The following is a 13,768-nucleotide window of genomic DNA, read 5'->3' as shown; positions in this document are numbered from 1 at the left end:
TCTTCAGTTATGTGGGCAGGTGTGCACTGACCCCAGTCCTGGCAAGGGTAATACAACAACCCTAAAAGTAGTCATGGGGTCAGAAGTGTGTGTCCTTGGTCACTCCGAGCTAGCCAAGGAGTCTTATCCCTCTCTCTCCCTCACTACCTGAGCTGCTCTGTAGGGTGGGATTCACTGGTTGGCTTTATGCCAGTTTCTTCAAAGTCTGATCCTATTCATTGCAGGAATAAAGGAAGGAGCTTGTATTTAATTAATTGTCCTTTTCCTTTACCAGTCACTGAGATTTTACAGATATTATATTGAAGATGAAATCTTATTGATCATCCATAGCTAAAGAATCTTGATTGCAATTAAGCTGATATTAAATTTCAAGTTGTTTTTAAACTTTTTTTGACATTAAAATAGCATCTGTTATCATCAGTTTAAGATTGTCTCAGCCTCCAAAACATTGATGAGAGGATTCAAGAAACCTGTCTAAAATAGACACTTTTTCCTGCAGGAATACAGAGTGTTTATTTTCATTTATTGTGTCAAATGGCTTCAGTTTATTAGTGCTTATGAATTTATATTCTGTTTTATTTCTTGAAGAATATATCCAAGTGTTTTGATTTTTCTGCTTGTTCAGGACAATTCTTAGTATGAAGTCTAAGTTTGAAGGCTAGTGCTGGCCAAATATTTCTAGCGATGATTTTTTCAAATGCAAATATTTTCTCTCATCAAATGAGATTTCTCTTGGCACCTCAGTTTTGTGAAAATCTTTGCAAGACATTATCTCAGGAGAGTGCTGTAAAAGAAATTATTTTACTTGTCTGTGTTGTCTTGGTGAATTGAAGAAGTTCTCATCTCAATGAAGTGTGTTTTGTTGTGGTTGCTTTAATGATATTTTCTGAAATAATTCCAAGATTGCAAGTTTTTGTCTTACTTGGGATGGAGTGATAATAGTGAATCTTAATTTCTCATCTCAATTTCTTGTACAATGGAACTGCTTGATTTTTATTCTTCTTTCCAATGTGCACTTGAAGGTCCTGGAATAAAGTTTAAGGCTATGATTTCTCTACAGGGAAAAAAAGAATTGATACCTTCAGTAGAAGCTGTCTTAAGGGGTTTTATTGGCAGAAAAAGTATTTTTGCTAGTTCTTTTCAGATCTTTGTGTTGTAGGACTACAGATCAAGTTAGTATCAGTCTCCATCTGAAGGTATTTAAAGACTAGTGCCAATGACTTCAGTGAAGATAAACAAAAGTATGACTGACAGAAGAGTGAAAATTGGATCTTTATACTATTTTAGTCGTATTAAATAACATGGAATCTATTTCAGTAAAATTCACTTTCCAAAAGAAATACTAGTACTTTGAAGAACAGAATTAGGAAAAAAGCCCTAGGTTTGATTTTCATGCTCTGCCTATGCAGTGCTTCACAGAATGGCTTTTCTGAAAGAGCGCTTTGTGTAGTTGGATATATGCGGAAAACCCTGTAGAATAAATCTGACAAATGCAAGGGGGAGCACTGATTGTCACCTTGAGTGCCCAGGCTGAGCCAAGGCTCCACTTTATTAACGCAGCATGCTGAAGTAAAGGGAAACGCTAAATGAATAACAGGATGCAAATGGGGGGTGTGTAAATTCCTGCGGAAAGTAAAATATAAACGTGTAATCATATAATCTTGCTTGAAAGGAAACCCAAGTTTTTGCTGTAACAATAGATATTTTTTTCAAAGAAAACACTTGCATTTTTCCAAGTTTAAATAATCTAGAGTGAATGTCTGTTTTTTGAAGGCGGAAGTCTGTGGAGAGAAAAAGAACTGTTTCATGAAAGACATCTCAAAAAATTACATCAATTTGAATAAATGTGCCTCACTTAAATGTTTACAGGGGTTTTTTGCTGTTGCTTAAAAGCTAAGTGTATGTATCTGTATATGCATATACATATATATAAAACACTTGACCCTAGTTATTAAGATGCTAGAGTGGTACAGAATGTTCTCTGGAGCTAGAGACAGGTGAGATTTTCCATGAGTCTACTGAAATATGGTAGACCTCTGCATGCTTGCCATATTTCAGGTTGTAGGCAATAGGTGTATGTATTTTACAATTCCACAACTTCAAAAGATCTTAGTGTTGGTGATTGTATTCTGTTGAGCAATTGCTTATCGTTGTTTTTTGTTAATGAAGTTATTGTGCTGCTAAGTGACCCTTTATATACACTATAGTTTAGTGTAATCAGGTTAGTTTCAAGTCCACATGATGTAAGCAGGCTTTCTGTATGCCCATGTCAGGCACTCTGGCATGCTTTTATATGTACAAATTTCACCTTGGCTTAAGAAGAAAATTGTAATAGTGGATTAAAATAGTGAGTCTCAAGTCTGTTTCTTTATGAAGTCTTGTGCGGCAAGTCAAAGCTAAAATGTGCTTTAGGGTGGTGTCACTTCTCAGCTGTGCACTTCTACCTGCTGTACTGAAGTGGATTAGCAGTCCTCAAAGTCAAGCAGGTTAGCTTAAATCACTGCTAGAGTGTTTATTTTGTGCATGTAAGATACTTTCTAAAAGTGGCTTAAGGCAAGCTTTTTATACATAAGAGACTGGGATGAATCAGGCAGGTGTCTGCTGACAATCACTAAAGACTTTGTGTGTTGTCCTGGTATTATTTCAGTTCATTTTGCTGTTAAGTGCCCATGCATGTGTGCATTCAGCAGTGAAAAATATAAAGTAGAATGTGGGACAACAGTTCTTTGTGTGGATGCAGGTTAGTGTGAGCTCAGCATCTGGAGCACAACTGGACAGTCATTTAGGCATAGCCTGTGTTCGCCATGCATACTAAAGGAAGAAGCCCTTTTGCCTCTAGCTTTGCTCCTTATTTCATTAATTGATAATCACTTAAATACTTTACTGTGGTAAAGAAAAGCATTCATAATTGTTCTTGGGATTTTGGTGAAACAGATTAAAGGGTTAAAAGTGGAGTTTGTGACTGATCACTTTTTTTAATGTTAGGGACATGGTTTTCTTTTTGAAGGTGTACTGAGAATAAAGGAGATACTTGCAGAATCTAAAATGAAGTAGCTGTGCTATGTGTGTGTATCAATACATTAGAAACAAAATTCAACATGTTGCTTATTAATTGTCCTTTCATCCATTTCACTAAGAATTCCTGTGGTTTAAAGTATGTGGGGTTTTTTTCCCCTCTTGCTTATTGGGCAGTACTTTGCATTTATAGAAGAAAGTTTCCGCTCAAAATCAGTTTAGAATTGGTTTCTTATGTGGGATGCTAGGGATTCTGGCAAGCACAGCAATAACAAAATAATTAAGATTTATTTTTTCCACTAAGTTTGCATTGCCTTTTTTCTTTAACTTTGTAATATAATTAACACACATTCCTTGGCGTCGTATGGCTTATATTTGCAATGCAGCCATTGTCATCACATAAAATATATTTTTTGATACTGTATTTTTCCTGTCATGCCCACTGTTCTATCATACTCTGTGCTGGAGAGAACAGACTACATGTGGTTCCTGTTCTGGAGAGTATGGCTAAGATGTAGAAATGGGGAAGACGGGCGAAGTGGGAGACAATGTATTTATTCTGCCACGCTGAGAAGGGCAGCAGCTTTTCCCAGTCTAGCAGATATAGACACTTTCTGCCAAATGTCAGGTGGTGGTCTTGAACAGAAACCTGAAAGCACAAAAATTATTGAAACGCAGCACAGTAAGACCAGGACAATACAGTAGCTCTGTCCTGACTTGCTTTTATTTTAGACAATTACCATCTTTGCCTGCTCTGTCTGTCTAATGCAGTTTTCCCCATGTATTTTTTGAAAATGTGACTTCTCTTTCATAATACCTCCTTCCCCTGCTTCTGTTGCTGCGTACATAGATACTTGACCTCCACAGCAGGAAAAGCTAAAGCCCAGTAGAGCAGTGGAGTTAGGCTGCACTTACCGCTTTTGAGTGTTTATGTGGACGCTGCATAGAAATTTCAGCTTCTAGTGGGCCAGGCTAGTATTACTTGGTTCATGACTATCTTGAGCCATTTTTCTACACCCAAGGTAGAAAATACCCCAGAGTTTGGTTGCTCTCTAATTACGTTTCTTGTATCTGCTATTTTATACCGTGAACATGAAGTAATTTTCACAGTTTTTAATGAAATTCTTAGAATCTTGTTTGAGAGTTGGAGGAAAAAAATTGCTGGGAAAAAAAAAAAACCAACCCAAACAAACCAACTCTGTTTCCTTTTGTACTGTCTTCCCCCTGACCCAAATACAAAATTAATACAAAATGTGAATCTTGGAATTATATAATTATTTCAGTATCAGACTACCATACCATTCAAGTTATTTCCTAATCCATGCTTATTCTTTCACTGCTTGTCTCTTTCTTAAATTTTTTTTTTCTCCAAACCTCCCCCCTTGCCCCCAATCCCTGAGATGCACACTGACTATTTGGGACTGTCTGCTGCAGACTATTTTAGCCTGTATTTTACGTAACAGATGATAAGTAGGGATTTAAGCTTTGAAGTCCTAAATTCTGATCTTCAAAAATGATGATTAGAGTCATGTAGTTGTGACATCAGTCTAAATCTCAAAATGTGTATGTTTTCATAATTTTAGCTTTTATTTTTAGGAGTATTGTGTCACTAAGCATCTGATGCAGGTGGGCAGCTCTATACCCCCATGGATTGATGTAATTTAATATAACCCAAACTAAACATCTAAAATTGAAATTTCTATTTATATAACAAAGTAAGGGCTTAAAATGTTAATGTATTTGTAGTATAAGAAGAGAAACCAGGTACAAATGCTAACAGTTAATATGTTCTTTGGATTTTCTTTTCCTGTTACATTTTGGTATTTCAGTGATTGATGTTAATCATTGTTAGAACTCCCTTTGCAAGGAAATGAAAGGTTATCTCTTCTTCTTTGCCCTATGTGTATTATTTAATCAAAAGCATATGAAAAGTCAGTGTAGGAGCCTCTTATGTTCCACAAAGCTGTTGTAAAATTTCTTGAAAACCCTATCCCAGTATGCAGAGCATTTGTTTTTTCTCTGTAGGCCTTGTTAATAGGGAGATTAGTTTTAAGCATATTGTTCTGGGCTTTGCTCTGGATTCCTGACTCTTGTTTGCAAGGTCAGAGCCTAAAATATAATTTGTCCTGTTCTAGCAACATCAGTGCTTTGGAGATTGACACTGTTGTATGACATTCAAACCTAGAATAGTAAGATAAACAGCCTAGCCTCAGGAATTACCACTGCTTCTCTGGCCTTGTGTATTCCAAGTCTTGTCATCTTTGCTAAGGTTATTGTTGTACTGTAGCACCTAAAGATAAGGTGATTTGGAGCTTTTTGGTTTTCTAACACAAATCACAACTGTTGCTCCCTCCTCCAATGACAGTTTGAGTGGAGAATTATAACTAGAGCTTGCACTGGGCTTTCAACATCTGTCTTCCATGGGCTTCATGATTCATCCATCCGAATTTGTAAAAATATGGTTTGCTTGACTATGACCTTAGAAATATGTCCTAGTTATTTAAGGCTTCAGTATGAATAAACATTAAAAATGTGTACAAATAATCTATTAGAACTGGAATAGTTTTTGCTGCTGTCTGTACTGTTTGTGACTCGGCAGATTTCCTCCTTTGTGCGTTTGCCAGTGGGAGAAATGCCCTAGTTTTGCCTTGTCAGGGTACAGATATTGTCAAACAGGAAATAAGATGTATGATTGAGTTCTGTAGATGTTTACAGTTCTAGCTAGTTCTAACACTTTGTTTTTCCTGAGTAAACAAAAACTTCACCTCTGTTTGAACAGTTTCTGTTGCGTACATGCTTTCATAAGCTACTCACTTAAAAAATGATTGCTTTGTGAATAGTCTTGGAGATCCATCTAGATAACTAGAAGCTAATTATATTTACTAGATCTTGGTCATTGTAATTGTTTAATTTATTAGTTACCTCTTTTTAAAGAGGTAAAAATAATGAATTTCAAATGTGCTCTTCAAAGTTTCAGGTAACATATTGGTAAATGCTTCCTGAGAAAAGTCTCTTGAGAGTTCTTGCTCATCAGTGCTGAGTCCAATCTGTGTATGTTTAACAAGGTATTATGTTAATGATAAAACTTAACCATAGTTATTCTAGAAACTTTAATGAACTAAACTATAAGAACTAGAATGAGTAGTTATCTGAAACTCCTTAAGAAAATGTAGGTTTATTGCCTGCCAGCTGTGAACATTAAAATGAACCTGCAAATAGGAATTAGTTGTCCTTAGTGATGCATGCTAAACTTTGTTTTTAATTGAAAAAAGAGATGCTCATTTTTTCCACCAAATAATTACGTCTTGAAATTCAACACACGTGCCTTTTGAATTGCATAGTACTGCACACTTCATGCATGGCATTGTATAACATCTAATGAGCTGAAATCTATACATACATGGACCCTCAAGACAAATTCTGATTGCATAAGGTAGGGATTACTGGAGTAAGTCCACTGCCTGACCAGTCAAACAGTTTGACTTCTGCATCAAACGCTGTTGTTACATCAGCAGTACAAGTCCTGTGGGGTCACCAGAAGACAGTAGCTTTGTGAGTGAATTCCCTTTTTCCTCTTGCTATCTCCATCTGAGCTGCAAACTGATGATGTCTTTGCTTTACTAATTCTTTATGCCACATTTTTTAGCATGTTGTATTTTACTTATTTGGAGGAAAAAATAACCTCAGTTTCCTCCTTCCTTATACCATTTGTTGTTTGGTTTACTTTTACCAGACAATGGTAAGAGACATGCCTAGAAGAAAACAAAGTCTTTTTTTGCTTGTCCTCAGAGCTGCTCTGAATTTTGCTTTGATACTGTCATGCTCTCTATGGTGCTATGTGTAATATCTTACCATGGACCAGGCTGTTGATTTGATCACATTAAAGGCTATTGAAATGCATCCATCATCATTTGAAGGTAAAACTCAATGCCTGGTCTCCTGCAGGAAGGGTCTGAGCCTCATGACTAAGAGTTTTTAGGAATGTATTGGTCTATGTGTTTCTGAAGTGTCCCCATTCCCTCTTTTTGTCTTGATCTATTTTAGCTGACTGTAATCCCTGTGCAGGAGCCCTTGCAATTAATTACCTTCAGCATTAGGAGCATCAGCTACACTGAATCCCTCAATGCTTCTTGTAACATGGCTGTATTGCTGTGAAAAAGCTACTGCCCTAGTTAGGCGAAGAAATTCTTCCTCAGCTTTTATCTAGTGATTATCTTGTCTCATCTATAGGCTAATCATGCCTGACAGACTGTCTTTTATGAAGGGCACTGGGTTTGTGGACAGCAGGAGTGCAGTTAATATTGTTTCCCTGGACTTTTATGGGGTCTTCAATGTTGTTTTTCTATCACCAAGTGGGTAAGTTAACATCTCTCCAGAGAATCTCTCCAGTTCCGCCCCAAGCACATTCCACATTCCATCGTTCCACTTCCCCTTGTGTAGTACAACCACAGTCTCATTGTCGATCTCAATGGCAACCTGTGAAGTTCAGGGGATGACTAGAAGTTTCTGCAAAGGACAAGGAAAGAATCATCTTTCAGACTGAGTACATGCATGTGGCTTTTAACAAGATAAGCCCATGGGCTCTGGCAGTGAAATAAGCTGAGAGTAACTCCCCTATCCCAAGTAGAGAAAAGCCAGTCTTGGTCTGGAAAGGAAGCAATCCTCCAAAAGCCCACTTGATTCCCTTGCTATAATTCAGTTGTTTCAGAAAGCCTTCTGCTAAACAGCTGAGAAGTTATGAATTGGTATAGAAATACAACTTCATCTCTTTTGGTGAAATGTGTTTACCTCCCTCAGTTTAAATAAGAGATATTTCTGTTAGAAAGTGCTTATTCATTAATATTTTTATATAGGAAGGATTGGAATTGAATGGTCTTGTAAAGAAACCTTCCAAACCCACTTCCATACCCTTTTAATGAAGTAGTTGCAAAGCTCAACATTGCCTTTTACTTGTAGAATAAACTGTCCTCTTTCATGTATGGAATATAATTGTCAGTTTCTGTTTTTCCAGTTAAAATGGTAGAGAAATTCCCTAGGCAAAAATCCTATGAAGTTGCTGTTCAGCCAGTAGTGCAGTGAAGATAAAGTTAAGGCATTATTTTCAGTAGGATAAAAAAAAGAAAGTATTTGATTTGAGTTAATGTTTGAGCACCAGGTCCAAGTTTGTGTGAGGTGAGTTCGCTAATGAAACTGATGGATAAGAAAATAACTGGGAACTGTAAAGGGAATTTAAAGACCACTTTTGATTCCTAGGCTTTACAGTAAAAATTGATACTGATGTATAAAAAGGAACAGTTAATTCAATATGATTTTTTTTTTCTTAAGCAAAGAGTTTAACCATTTCAGAATTAGTGATTTATTAAAAAATAAAATCTATGGCATTGGATTGTAATTTTCTACTTGCTATTAACTTGTCGTCTTTTCGACAAACCAAAAACCTAACAAATGGCAGTTTAAACAATATGTGATATTTAATTAGCTTTTGCTTTGTTCTAACATATTGAAAAGTTATTATAGGAAGAGAAAACTCTGATTTTAGGAATCAAAGGCTCAGAAGTAGGAAACTGTTAATCTAGGTTCAAGTTGCCGTAGCTCTCATTCCACAAGGAATTAAATTACTTCACTTTCATCTTTGATTTTTCATGCCTCACCTCAAAAAATTAGGAAGCCCTTTTTCTCCCCCTTTTTGCGGCTAAAACAGTATCACATTGATAGGTCTGATAATTACAATTTACCAGCATGCACCTCTTGCTGACCTTTTTTTTTTTTTCTGAAGAAGCAAAAAAGACATACCAAAAGAAGCAACTGAATGGGAAATAGCTTAGAAGAAATGTATGTGTGCCAGGATATGGTTTTGGTGTTTCAGCTGGTGACTGTCACCTCTGTGAGTTAGGGGACAAGAGTTCATTGCCTCTAAGTCTTGAAACCACAAGCAGTATAGTGTTTGGTATGTGGTTGTTAAGCTTCAAAGCCCAAGTGGGAGATTACAAATTTGAGCAACTGTATGCTTCCTGAGATTTACTTTTCTGTTTTTAAGTACAAGATAAAAGCAAAAGTGAAGTTTTATTCCTTATGTGTGTTTAAAAAAAATCTGAACTAAAATTTTATCAGGTGACTATGTGCAACTGGCTAACTGTAAAAGCACTGCACACTTACTGCTGTTCTGCTGCATTATACAAATTCATATGAAATCATTTTTGAGGCTTGTTTTTTTCAACTCTGCTTTAAGTTGAGAAGAACTACCACTGATGCATTGGAAGCTTAGAAATTCCCACCTACCTTTGACCCTCTCTGACAAAGGCATAATAGTTTACTCCTGATGCTACACTTACAAGGTCCTGTAACATTCTACCCACTTCTTGCTCTCAAAAATAGCAAACTGCCCTTTAGCTCCTATATAAATCTCATTTTGCCTTTGTTTTACATTCTCTGAATCTGGGAGCCTGATGTGTGTACTTTGAGCAAGATGTGCACACATGCTTTTAGGCTTTAAGGGAATGAGCGTTTATTCCATAGTGGTTGCAACTCCATTTTTATTTTTCTATTCTTTTTTATTTTGTCTTTGTTCTCACACCCAGATCAGGAGCTGTGGCTCCTAATGCATAATGTTTGGGAACATCTGCTATAGGAAGTGCAACTGTTTGTGTGAGCAAAGGCTTGAGTCTTCCAATGCAGTGACTGAACTCTCATTTTTGTAGGTAGGTGCATGTTGACTTAGTGTGATGTTTCTGGACTGATTAATTATCATGCTGTGAAGTAAGTTCAGTATCAGTCACTTCAGGAAAAAAAATTACACAACTTGGTTGTTGGTTTTACCTTCCACTTAAGAAAACAGGGTTAAGTACCACTTTGTAGCAACTGAGGATATGTCCCTCATTTAAGGGAGGCTGCTGCATAAACACTTAGCATTCCACACTTAATAATGCTGTTAACTCTTTCTTTTAAAAGCAACATTAAAAAGGCTAAAAACATAAAAGCCCGAGTTCAGCTGACCTGCATATCAGAGTTTGGGTTGGTTTTATTCAGTGTTGTGAGGAATTCTGTGGTGTATAATGATTTTTCAGCTCTTTAACTGCAGGCAATTTATTTATTTTAATCTTTTATTGGTCTTAAGAGAAACACCAATCTAGTTCAACAAGCAGTTTAGGGCTTGCTGAACTGTGTTTTGGGAATGGCTCAAGAGAAAGTATATGGTGAAAGTTGAGGAAAATCATCCCATACACAATCTGGTTAAACTTCAAATTCTTGGGTTAGGTAAATGTTTTACAACAGAGTATGGTATATATGTTAGGCAAATCTAGTAATATTTCATGTCTTCATTCTGTAAAATGTTTCTAAAACCAGTAAGTGTATTGCTTCAATGTTACTACTTCAGCCAAATTTAAGAATGTCATAGATACTGTTAATGCTTTTAAAAGAAACATGTTCTACATGGGTGTGGTATTGTAGGAAAAAGGGTTCAATTACTGTACCACTAATATTTTGCAAAGCATTTTGCTCTAAACATGCAGCAAACCTTTTTTATTCACTACTTTTATTCACAATTTTTCTGTAGTTCATAATGCAAATTTACTCTTTGTTAATAGTAAATTTTATAGACAATAAGGGCTGTGAATTGAGGTGTGAGATTTAGCCAACATTTTGTGCATTTGTCTGGTTGGGAGGAAATTAGGACCTTAAGAGCTCAGACATTGAACTACTGATGTTCATTCTAGCTTTCCATTTTAGTGGGTCTAGCACTAGAATGTGATTTTTCAGACATGACATTTGTAGTACTTAAAAAGTCAAGAGATCTTAATCAAGATATTTTTTGTGGATAAACTGCTTATGTTACAAGACTTGCATGTTTGAGGTGAATTAGGAATAGTTCAGCAGAACACTGTCAACAAGATTTACAATTGCATTTAGTCTGATTTGTATATTTTGAAAACATTTTATAACCACTTCTTACATATTTAACTCACTTCAGAATTCAAGAGCAAAACAGACATTTGCTTCTCTGAAACCCTGTTGGAAGAAAAGGTTGCTAGGCAGTTTCAGTTCAAGATAAGGTTGGGTGTTTCTGTTGCTGTTTTAATGTTTTTGCATTACTGATACAAAAAGTAATATGGATTGAAAAAATGCATAAAAAAGGTGGTTAATTGTCTGGACTTATGAGTATTATGCTATGGTTTCCTTCTCAGACACAACTTCTGCTTGCTTAATTAAAAGTTCTTGCTGTAATGAGAATAGGCTTAAAAAGAAAATCTGGTTTTGCTGGACAGACCAAGTAATTAGGCTAACTTTTGAAAACTGTAAAAAAGCTTGATTGTTAAAAAAAAACAAACAAAAACATTCTGAGTGGGTCTGTGTGTGCAAGCAGATCACCTTTTACCAAATAATTCTGAGCTGCTTACTCATCATAATGTGTGATATAGGATATGTTAGAAATCAAAAATTGTGTCAAACTTTCAAAAAGTCATGAATACATGATATGGATCAGTTGTGTTTTTGACCTCTTCCCAAATCATTTTCTCAATAAAATATAGAGTGTAAAAAATATGGAATTGAATTCAAGACTGGATGAAAATCATTAGGATGCATATCAGAAAATTAAATAAGATGCACATCTCATAAAAGAGAGAGAACTATAAAATCAGCATGCACAAATGAGAAGCTTAAAAGCAAAGTTAACATAACAAATAGGAACATTTTACACTAAGCAGTAAGGAAACCTGAGAAACGGTGGAATATTGTAATAAATGTTATAAGCTATATAGGAAAAATATTTCAGGCAAAGGATTGGATTACTAACAATAAAAAAATGGGTCTTACAGTGCCTCTTGTAACTAAAGAGGAGAAAGCATTAGAGTCGCTAATGACAGAATTAGGTTCCACCTGTTGTGTTCAAGAATGCTGGTTCAGTCTTATAAGCTTGTTTCTTGCAGGATTTGAATCCATTTGCATTATACCAAAACAGAAGAATGCAACAAAAAAACTTGTGCAAAATCAAGAAACCATGGCTGTGTTTGAGACGAACCTTAGCAAGTGTTTTCATTCCGTGCCTTGTAACTTGAAATTACTTTGCCATCATTTTACATCACCTGTAACATCCATGCCAGTCTGTGTTTGTGTAATGCAAAGGGCTTTTGTTTCTTGTGCACATATTTACTTGTATTTCCATTCATGGGATCAAGTAGCAGTGCTGAGAGGCCACTAATGCTGTGAAATGCATTTTCTCTCTGGATTGCTGTGACTCAAATGAGCCACTGCATCTATGTACAATGACATGTTTTTGGAAAGGCTCCCACCCTTGCATTTCAAATAATAACTCTCTCCATTAAGAGACAGAGAACTGTCTGCTGTCCTTTTGTGCCTTCATCTGAGGATATATGACTGTTAGTGACTAAGCTGGTCAGACTAACCTAAATAGCTGAGACCATCCCTCAGTTTTAACCCTTTGCCTTATTTTAAGTTCCTACGTGTCCTAGAAAAGAATATAGCCATGTTCATTTTTGCCTCTTTTCTCCCAGGAAGCCTATATGTAAATTATTTTACAATCTCTTGGGGAGGATTTGTCTGATTAAGGAATATAAATGAATGGGGAGGGAAGGCAGTACCAAGTGGAAGGGGACAGATTCAGATGATGCACGATTAGATGGTTATAACTGCTCAGACAAGACTACTGCTCTCACCCCATTTGGGAGAAAATTACTTGTGTAGACCCTTTCATTGCTGTTCAAAGCTGTGTGCTGCTTTAAAGTCTTATCTGAGTGAAATCATACAGGAAAAGATTTGTTGCCCTTTGGATTTGGAAATGGCCCCCAAGCCCACAGATGCTCGCGTTCATGTTTTCATGCAAGATGAAAATAAAACACAGGAATTTACACTATATATAAATATTTTCATACTTAAGGCATTTTTCAAGTTTGCTGAAGATTCCTTGTCTGCATTAGCTAACCCCACTCTATAGCTGTATTAAAGTAAATGTTGAAGTAGAGATATGTCAAATTAAATGCAAGAGACTTTATGGAGAAATTGCTTCAATTTCTTTCACTTTTTTTATGAAGGTACAGAAATGAGGGTATACTTACATTTCAGACATTTCAGATATTCTGACTTGAGGTTTCATTATGATGCTGTCTGCTCAGCTATGTGATTCTTACAGGGATCATTCTAGGACTCTCTGGTGGGAACCCCTGCCTTTGTAGAGGTGTTTACTGACTTTTATATGTCATGACCAAATCCTCTCCTTTGTTTGTCTTCTCTGATGGAAGAACCCACTAGGTGCTATTATGAACCTTCTTTGCACCAAAAATTTCAACTCTGCATTCAAGGAACTTTTAAAATATGAAATATACTATTTAATGTGCACAGGTGTACTTCAGGCTTGCAGGTATGTGGAAGGTTCTCTGGAAGATATGTAGTCAAGATTATCATTTTCCAAGATATAACACAGGACAATTTAATCTCTCCTAATCAGAAATTTAATGCTTAACAGGATGTAGCTCAGGTGGCAGCATCTGAGAGATGTTTAGGGAATCAGTTCTGTATTTCAATAGCTTTATGGTTTTCTTTCTGATATTGAACATTATAATCTGTAGGAGCCAAAGCACTAACATAAAACAAGTAAGTTTTCCAAAATGCCACTATCTTTTGTAAAAACAACCTAGGAAATAATAATAATAATAATAATAATAATAATAATAATAATAATAATAATAATCTATCTAATGGGATATCTTCTTCATTTAGATTATATTAAGGCCACTGA

At 36.0% G+C, this 13,768-nt stretch overlaps 1 protein-coding gene across 1 annotated transcript in view; it reads left to right on the top strand.

The window, feature by feature from the left end:
• AHR (aryl hydrocarbon receptor) overlaps window positions 1-13,768 on the top strand; it is a 62,725-nt gene that overhangs the window by 8,375 nt on the left and 40,582 nt on the right. The gene's annotated exons all lie outside the window — the stretch shown is intronic.

This window comes from Lonchura striata, chromosome 1 (genome assembly GCF_046129695.1).
Source record: "Lonchura striata isolate bLonStr1 chromosome 1, bLonStr1.mat, whole genome shotgun sequence".
NCBI classification, from domain to species: Eukaryota; Metazoa; Chordata; class Aves; order Passeriformes; family Estrildidae; genus Lonchura; species Lonchura striata.
Note: the sequence above shows the minus strand (reverse complement) of the source record. Positions and strands in the feature narration are given on the sequence as shown.